Source organism: Helianthus annuus, chromosome 4 (assembly GCF_002127325.2).
Source record: "Helianthus annuus cultivar XRQ/B chromosome 4, HanXRQr2.0-SUNRISE, whole genome shotgun sequence".
Lineage (NCBI taxonomy): Eukaryota > Viridiplantae > Streptophyta > Magnoliopsida > Asterales > Asteraceae > Helianthus > Helianthus annuus.
In genome coordinates, this window is record NC_035436.2 from 148,641,816 (window position 1) to 148,652,200 (window position 10,385).

Below are 10,385 nucleotides of genomic sequence, written 5' to 3' on the forward strand. Positions count from 1 at the left end.
AACCGATACCCAGAAGATGATAGCGACTATAAATCTAGTTCATGGCGAAGTTGCAATCATGGCGGTGTCGGAATACAAAGATGATGGCGGTGGTGTTGTTGCGTGCAGTGACTGTGGACCAAGCTAGTTCGATGGGGGAAGTTGTTACAGCGGCGAAGACGTCCGAAATCAAGATCGGCGCTGCGGTATATATATATATATATATATATATATATATATATATATATATATATATATATAAAGTATATCGTACATTACGGCTTAACGTACTTCACGTACGACAACGTGCGTGATTTGTTCTATAACATGCGTGATTAATGTTTTCAATATGCGTGATTATTGTGTTTCAACATGCGTGATTTTGAATTTTTGAGTTATAACGTGCGTGATTTTAAAATGAACGTACGTAATTACCTGTCGTACGTGATGTATGTTAAGCCGTAATGTACGTTAACCTTCCTCTATATATCTATACCTTATAATAAAACAAAACAAACTTAAGCCACATGGCATATGTTTAAACCACTTATTGCCACCTGGCATTCTATTACAACTCTTTTTTTTGTTTTAGGCGGGATCACCAATTCCCATCCTTTTTCCCCTTCTCTTTCCATCTTCTCACAATCAAAATCCCTAAATCTCAGCCGACATCACATTGGCGATTTCTACTATGGCGCTTTCATGTGTAGATATCATCCAATTTCCCCTGAATCCACGCCTCTCACCCTTTACTCTCATCCCCTAAAACACAAACCCTAAAACTCTTCATGTTCCATCACAATTCGCAAGCAAGCAGGTTAGATTCTCCATTTTTTGTTCATTTTTTCAATCGATAATCTTTATACGAACTCTAATAGATTACTCTTGAAACCCTAATATTGATGTATATATATTGGTTGATCGATTAGGGTTTTAAAAACCCAAACTTTTTAATCTAATCGATTATTCTTGAAACCCTAACGTTGATTTAACATGTATTTGTACATCTAGGAGTGATACAATTCGACTTAATTTTTACCCTAAATCGTTCTAGGGTTTTGAGTTTTTTTTTTTAATTCGGTTAACTTTGTTTTAGAATAATCTCTGATTCGATTTTGATGCTACAAAGTTTTATGTTTTATGGTCTTATAGATAACCTATGTTTGATGATTCAATTTGTATTCTGATGTTCATTGTTCCAGATTTGTTTATGTATTGCGTGATGATGATGAAGGTTGATGATTTGATTTGTATTCTGTTGCCTTGGCAAGTTGAAATAGGTAATATCGTATTCTAAAAGTATGCAATAAAATCATACTTGCCAAACAGGAAAAAGTTAATGAAAAAGTCATTAGAATAATTATAACAATTAAGAGGATGGCAACTGATTTTTGGTGTCCTTAAAATCATTTTTTGTTCTTTATTTTAAATGTCACTGCAATTGATTTGCTTTTAATATCTTATATATGACCACATTTATTTGATTTAGACCGGTTTCAGATTGGAGTTGGAAAACTGTTTAATGTTTTTTTTTCTGTTAGTTGTTAAATCGTATATGTTATTTGATGGTTTATGTTTTTAATCATATGCATCCCGGTCTCAGTCCCCTTCTCAAAGTAGTAAAGTTATTAATGATGACGGTTAGGGATGGTGGGAGGGTTTTTTAAACGGTATTGCCATTCAATTTGGGCCGATTAGTCGGACAACTTATTAATGATGACAATTAGGGATGGTGGGAAGCTTTCTATATTAGCTGATTCCTGGATTAGCTGTTGTTGGTTATGCAGTAGAAACCCTTCACAAATCCATAACTAACTTATTTGGTAGTACTGTTAAGCTTGTGATTCATGAATCATATTCAGGTATTCACAGGCAAGGATTCCTATCGTGAAGGGGGAACCAATAGAAAGGCTTGGGAAATTGAAGTATGTATGATGACAAAATCTATGATACCAAAAACTTTAACCCTTTATTACATCTTTTTACTCAGATACATCTTTAACTTTTTCTATTTGCTTTTTTTTTTTGTCTCTCAACAGTACAACTATTATATATTGGATGTTTGATGGCTTGACAAGTTCTTATTTACAGCCACCACTACTACCGATTATCTGTAATTTCCGAAATGGCTTCGTATGATCTCCAAATTAGGGTTTGGGGGCGTTGATGCACAAAGAAGGTACTCACTTAATTAATATCACCCATTGTTTTCAATTTTGTTTTCTATACTGTTACACCTATATTAACTTAATTTGTGCCCACATGATTTTTGGCTTGCCCATCAGCATTTGTTTTACTGATTTGTTAAACATGATTAAAAAGGTTATATACTGATGATATGGTTGATGAGAATTAGTTTAAAATGCATTTTAAATTTTCACATGTTGCATCTTATAATTCCATTATTTGCTTTTCCATTTGTAGATGTTACCAAGGCCATGGATTTCTGGGGACGATCCTCTTGAATCATTTGACTGATTCTATATGTGAATTATTTCTATCCAACTTTTTATTTATGGTTTGTTAAAAATCATCATGTTCTCCGCTGCAGAGCGCAAGTCCTCTCGGCTCTGGAAATTCAGAAAATAGCGACCATTGGGAGGCTGGTATGAGAAAATGGATGAATAGGTTATAACAGTTTATAGTCTAATATGTAAAAATGGCTAGAGAGATGCAGCTTCTGATCAAGTCTTTTCAGAGGTAACATTTCTTCCTTGGAATCGATTATAATCTTTATTGATTTGTAAATCTATTTTCATGTTCATCTTTGTGAATTCTAATTTTAGAGAAGTCAGGATTGATTATTAGTTGATTATAGATTGATATGCATATACACATAATCACTCATTAGTACACCAGATTAACAACAAAGCATTTGTTTTTTGTCAGGTCCTACCAAATTATTCATTTGTCAAGATTGTAGCACCTTAGGCACATGTTGGTTATCCTATTTAATGTTGCAGTTGCGTAGGCGCAAGGCATAGAAAACCGTAATAGTAGGAAAAATAAATAAAATATAGAACACGCGTTAAAAGAAACGTTACTAAAAATGGGTATGAGGCAACTGAAGTGGGCACCTCTTGCATCTAAAGTGCACCTTGGTGCGTTTTGCGCTTTTGACTACTATAATCCTAAGTCTCTTCGGTGTCAGAAATTTTTAACAATGTATTTAATGAGTGGGTTTGTTTTTATTTTTGAAAACATGAATAAATTAAGTATGTTTTTTGTACACATGCTTTTAGAAGTTGCTACACATTCAGAATATGATTTGCTTACATGACATTTAACGAGTGGGTTTGTTTTTCTTTTCTCAGATTATTTTTTATTTAAACCGAATGTTTTACAAGATTTTATTTATTTTGCAGAGAATCATATTTATCATATGGTAATGAACCGTTAATCAAAGTCAAGAGAAATAGGTAGGTGTCGAAGGAGTTGTTGCTTGCAACATTGAGTATCATGTTGATGAGCATGGTTTGTTACTTCGTTTGGTAGGGCTTGCAGTAATTAAGCAATCGTTAGTAGTAACAATCATTATAACGGCACCACTAGGTATACATTTTCTAATTTTGAGCCCTAATTTTGATTTACATTTGTTACGTAATTATGTTAATATCTATTGATGTGTATTAACTGTAATTAAATGTAATTAGTACTCTATCTCACACTTTAGATACAATTGTAGATGTTGCTTTACGTTTGGTCCATTTAATAACAACCCATGTCGATACAATTGTTTTTGTTACGGGCAAAATCTAATTACGGGTCAAAACTGTAGAATTAGCTGCAGGGGTATTTTGGGTATTTTTTATATAATTGAAAATCGCAAATTGTGAAAATGGTCGGGGTACGAGTCAAAAAGGGTTCATGTTGGGTGGGTTACGCGTAAGACCATCATGCTAAACTATGTGTAATCTTGGTTCACAGATGCAAAGAGAAAAAAATTGCTTCATATGTACCTCCAAGTCATACATTTTCAACGGTAATTTCTTCATCTATATACATTGTTAGCCTTTTTTTACTCCATAACATATGAGGTTCTTACCTTGCAAATCAATATGTGCATGTTGAAGGCTTAACAAATTTTGTTTACTTTTGTAGGACACAAGATATGCCTAGAAAGACACCAAATGAACACCAAATAAAATGTTGTGGGACACAAGAATATGCCGCACAGTAGCAAATGGTAAAGGGAGACCAGAGACCACACCAATGGATCATGGCTTAGTAGATTTTCTAGAGATGCTGGTGAGTGTTAAGAGATTGATCTTGCGCATATCAAGCCCAAGTCCTGGTGTAACCTAAGCCTATTTCTGATTCAAATTTCATGAGCTATGGATGTTTACGGTCCGGTTTTGTTGGCTTTTAGTTCAAATTGTGAGCTTTGATAAACTAAAACCGAAACCGAGCTGTTGAAAATTAAACCTGAACCAACCTAAACCTTTATTAATGGTTTAGGTGTAATACTTATTATTTTAACAAATATATTCTAACATTATCATCTACAAAAAAAATATATTCTAACTTTTGCTGAGAAATCATAGTAATCTAATATGTTCGGTTGTCTTTTACCGTGTATAAAATCAAAATATTTAATGTCAGCGGTATTAATAAAGAAATTTTCTTTTACCAACCCGTGAAGCTTGCGGGTTCTTAGACTTAGACGTGAAGCCTAAGTTTGGAAAGGCCTAGAACAAAAATGATGATCTACCTGATGATTCAATGCCAGTAGATATTATATATTTGTGTTAAGCCACCCGCGAAAATCGCGGGATCTTAGACTAGTATATATATATATATATATATATATTTAGAGTGAATGTGTATTAAGACTTGCGAGACCAACTGTTAAGCCATGGATTGTTGAAGGAATACAAATAAGGTTTGAATGATAATCAATTTAATAAAAGAAACTCCAATCATGCCATTTTTTACGAAAGTCGTTTGATTGTAATATATATGGATATGAATTGTTTAGAAACTCTAAAAGATTTTTAATTAAAATTGTTAAATTCATCCTTAGGTTTAAGGAATCACCATAACTAACCTTCTAGTTTAATTATAATTTTAAATAACACCTTACTATTATAACCCAACTATATTAAATAAATATTATTATTATTATTACTATTTGTATTGCTTATTTGTTTATATAAAGAACGATATTGTTAAATGCTATTTACTCAAGAACTGTTCGGTTAAAACGATAACCGTTTAAACGGGTTTAAGAATGTATTAAACTCATTTAAAAACTACATAACTAATCAATATTTATTATTTTAGGGTTTTCAAATTTTCAGGTATTACAGAGTTGGAATATAATTTGATATAATTTTGATTTTTTACAGGGCAATGCCCGTGTATGCTTCAGAAAGTGGTGCCAACATAAGGGTTAAACTCGTATGGATTAACGCTAGGGTAAGCACTTAACCCCTTATGTAAATTGTGGTTGTAATGATATTGTAAATATTGACACCCTTTAGTTTAAACTTAAATCGCAATGGTTTTACATTTCTTGATATTTTTAATTGTGGTAGTGTCCACGTCAACCAGGAGGTACTGAATGCGGCTATTATGTGATGAAGTTCATGAAGGAGATAGCTTACAAAGGAGTTGAAATACTTGACAATGATAATGTAAGTTTAGGCATATTTTAGTATGTATATTAGAGAAATATGTACTTATATATCCAAACAAATGCTTAAATTCATATATTAGGATTAAATTTTGATTTTTAAGATTTATATTATTTAATTGTTGTCTCAGGTTGGGAAATGAGTAGAGGAATACTCGGCTGCGGATATGGATGGCATTCGTGAAGATTGGTCAAATTATGTGGTTAACTCTATTTTTAAGTTATAAATCGTATTTTAGGTGTTGATGATGTATTGACAAACAATTCTTTTTTTGTTAACGTTAAAATATTTGTAGTATACTTGACAAATAATTATGTAATGGATTGTTTTGGTATATATATGTGTGTATTTGTTTTATGAAAAAGATTTATTGTTTTTGTTATTATACATGTATCCAGGGCAAATTAGTAATTTTATAAAAAAAAATTATACAATTAAAAGCATGACACGCGTAAATGAATGTCATGCGTATGTGTCATAAATACTTATTATGAACGTGTGTCATTAAAAAGTGTCATAAAATGAGTGTTATGAATGTGTGTCATAAAATGGGTGTCTTAAAAAGAGTGTCATAAATGTGTGTCATTAACATTAAATGTGTATCATGAATGTGTGTCATTAAATGTGTGTCATTAAATGTGTGTCATAAAAACATGACACACAAATGCATGTCATGCTAAGTTTATGACTCCTCAATCAACGACTCGCATTTGCGTGTCATAAGGACCCTTTTATGACACGCAATGCATGTCAAGAAAAGTGTTTTTCTAGTAGTGTTCGGCAACGTTTCGATGTCGTTAATTTTTGTAATGGTTTTACGCCTCCGCCGCAACATGCGTGATTACGTTTCGATCTGCAAAGCAAAGTCCCTTGAATGTTCGGCCCGCTGCGAAGAGTGAGTTCATACCCACTAGTTATAAAGAACATTGTGAAACAAGCACATATGTATTGGTAGAGAGACAATATTCGAATCCTGGTTTTCGGCCGAGAGGTTTAGAATTAACCAGTTTTTTCGTATGATTGAAGTTGGTAGGTCACCGAAATTAACAAAACACTTATTGCATTATGGCTTGTACAATCACACAACATAATACACAAACTCGAATATCGATCGACACCATGATGATTATAAAATACAAATGCATATGGTCATCATTCTGAGCAACAATTCATACAAATTATACAAGAAGCACAAGTATTTCGTTAATTAAATTAAATTCAAATCTTATCAACAGTTGGTTGCAAAAAAAATAGTTGAATCACATAAATAGTGCATGATCATGATAAGAACGTCAATACATCATTTACAGCTAGCTACATGGCAACATAGTTTTGCCCAAATGATGATAAATTTAAGGTTATAAAATGCTTGGCTCGAATAGGAAACTCAAGTAGCATACTGACAGTTTCGTCTTAAATGATAATAAAAAGGATAAAAAAATAAATCACAATGTTGTGCATGCATTCTAGTGTGAGTATAAGAATTTTCTCTTTTTTTTTTTTTTTTTTTAACTGTAAACTAAATTTTATTCAACACTCAAAAGTTTTGCTAATACAAAATGGTTAGTAAGTAATTAAGCCAACCACCTCAAAATTTTAATCACCCATTACAATTTAAACATATTTATAAAGAAATCAAGATAAATTTTCGAAATTCACCCAATTGCTCCAATTCATATTATGTTTCTTCGCCCTGACTTTTTATCTATAGGAAAGAATTAGATTGTACACTTGATCTAAATGTCCATAAGGGAAGGGGGGTGGTCACTAGTGATAAAATTTCATCACTCACAATATCTAATCATGTTCCGCCATATCAGTAACCATTTTTCCGTCACTCACAACCTTTTTTAGTGGGGGTGGTCATCACTCACCACCACACCCAACAATTTCCCCCCAACCAACAATTACCCTCACAATAAAACCCATCACGACGTTGAAAAAATAACGAAATCATCAAACCGTGATTGTATCACACGTTATACAAGAGGTGGGGTGGGAATTTGTGATGTTCCACACGTTGAAGTTTGTATCACTCGTTATATCACTGACCGCCCCCTTAGGCCTAAAACCCCTACATAGTGCATGTAAATAAAACTTGTTTAAAATTTAATCACTTCCCTTATCATCAACACCACTTCACCCACACGATTTTTTCCAAAAATCCATCCATCCCAAAAAAAAAAAAAACATTAACTTTTTTTTCCCACATATTTAACATCTTTTATATTTATTCTTCATTAGAAATTTATTTAATATAATAAACTGTTCCATATTTAATTTTGTATGATTAAATTTAATAACTTAGTTTTAAATACTAAATATTTTAAAATAGAAAATATAATCATTTTTTATATATTTGCACAGTAAAATAAATAAATTTTAAATTAAGAGTTGATAAAGTTTAAATCATTACAATGCTTAACTAAAAGATTACAAAATTGCATAAAACAACATTTATGTTTCATCTAAACTACAGACTATACCTTTCATTTTAGAATTGGTCAAAACTAACCTTTATTTTCACATTTTTGATACATGGGTTAACCTTTAACACAAACTCTGTTTAATTTCTTGGTTAAGTTACCTCATATGCTTTGCATGTTAATGTATTATGGTCTTTTCGCATTTGTTAATACAAGTAATACATTTATTTATGTATTATTGTAATTTAGAGAAACCAAGGATTTGTTGTCCATCTCTCATTAGTTCCTCACATGCTTGGGGCCATAGAGCATACCACTTACATCATTTTCTTCCCTACCCTCCACCTCCATTCCCGGAACCCTAGTCCCCGTTGCCAAAACTGAAACCCCAACAATCACCATCTCTATATCTGGCAACTACAACAAGCAACTGCTGTCACTCCACAACACCACCCCGTCACCACCATGAGCAGATTCGACGTGTCCACATTCCTTCACTCATAAACAGGAAAAAATTCCAACTTCTCAATTACCCATACTTGAAGTCCGGATCTCGCAACTCATTTCAAATATCAAGAGAGTAATAAAGGAATTTGAAAATTTCATACACAAGTTTGTTGGATACAATTAACATATTAAATTCTAATGTCGAAAACCACAGTAAACGGGTCATTAAATTATTCACTGAAACCACTAAACTGAAAACTCTGCATTTCACTGTAGTATAATCCATAGTTATTAGAGAAAGTTTGATAATATACTGGATAATGAAACATTATCCAATAGACTCACATGTTCATATAAAAGCCCACACACCCCTTATAAAACTAAAATGAAGAATTGAAGATGGTCTATGTTGATGGGTTCGGATGTTGGGGAAGAAGGGACCTTAATATGATGAGTGTTTATGAGAAAGAGATAGAAAGATTGTTTAAAATAAAACTAATTTAAGAAGGGAAGTAAATGACCAAAAAGTTCATGCAGTCGCATGCGAGGTGACTTAACCAAGAAATTTAGCGGTGGTAGTGTTAAAGGTTGACCCCTATATCAAAATATGAACACAAAGGTCGGTTTTGACCGATCTCAAAGTAAAAGGTATATTCAGCAGTTTAGATAAGACATAAAGGTTGTTTTGTGCATTTTTACAAGTTTTATCAAAGCTTAATTACAATCGTTTTAAATTGACAAGCAATTAAAATGTAACAATTATAAACTTTAAGAATAAAAGAAAATGAATATTAAATGAAATAAAAAAAGTTGACTTGCCCCACCCATCTCATGGTCAACGAGTCCATATTGTTGCCTACGAAAAGAAAGACCGTTGATTTAGCCGTATAATGTAGCATCCATGATCTCTCCTATTTGTCATTGTCCCTTGATGTTTTTAGTCGTACTTAGGAATCTTATTACGAGTGTACTTGTTATTCTCAATAAAACACATAAGAGAATCGTTCTTGCATGTCATATATATATATATATATATATATATATATATATATATATATATATATATATATATATAGGGAGCCGCTAAAATGAAAACCACCTCCAGTTGTAAGAACCATGAGAACCAGTCTCCACCAATCAGGTGTTGCCAACAAAAAGGGTGTTTTGGTCTTTTTCCCCAAATGTTTAATCCCTCACTATCTCTCTTCATTAAATACCACCAGACACTTCTCTCTATAATATTCAAAATCATATCATTCTCTCTCTAAAAATCAAAACATCTCTCTTATCTCTTTGTCACCAAGATCTGCATATTCGTCGGACACATCTCCGGCCTCCCTTCCTCTCCGCCGTCTCTGCCACCCCACAGCTACCCCTCCACCGCCGCATTCGTCACAAAGATCTACATATTCGCCGGTGTTTCACCCCCTCAAAAACACGTCTGCAAATATTCGCCGGTGTGAAACCTTTGATGGAATACCCTCTCTCCTCCTTGTTAGTCGTTGTTGGTAAGACACAGATATCTTTGTGAGACACAAATATGGCGGTGGCGGTGGCGGTGCAGCGGCGGGGGTGGTGTTGCAGCTCCGGCTGAGAAAGAGGACGGCGGTGGTGGGATGCCGGCGGTGGGATGACTTTGAAGGTTGTTTCTCTCTCTAGTAAGATGTGCTCTCTCTCATCTCTCTCTCATTGAGGAGGAAGATGGTGTGAACACCTTCTGTGTGAGATGGGTTTTCTTGTTTTATGTTAAGGATGGTGTGGAACATTTTGATGGGTTTTTTTCTTCATTTTTTATTTTTTATGATTCCACATTTAGATGGGGGGTTTTCATGATTTCTTTGATTTGATGGGGTTTCTTTTGATTTGTGTTAAAGATGTAGATATACCTTCTGTGATG

The 10,385-nt window shown here is 33.2% G+C and overlaps 1 long non-coding RNA gene across 5 annotated transcripts; it reads left to right on the forward strand.

Moving 5' to 3' along the window:
* Positions 1–566: 566 nt before the first annotated feature.
* Positions 567–5,923, forward strand: LOC110936402. Of its 5 annotated transcripts, XR_002589989.2 has the most exons (12): positions 567–796; positions 1,182–1,259; positions 1,842–1,904; positions 2,019–2,158; positions 2,404–2,679; positions 3,345–3,398; positions 3,475–3,531; positions 3,907–3,961; positions 4,081–4,227; positions 5,328–5,397; positions 5,517–5,615; positions 5,746–5,923. It is a non-coding gene; the product is annotated as an uncharacterized LOC110936402 (long non-coding RNA). The 5 variants fall into 5 exon arrangements; XR_002589986.2 differs by having other exon boundaries at positions 3,345–3,531; XR_002589988.2 differs by having other exon boundaries at positions 3,345–3,531; positions 5,533–5,615.
* Positions 5,924–10,385: the final 4,462 nt, after the last annotated feature.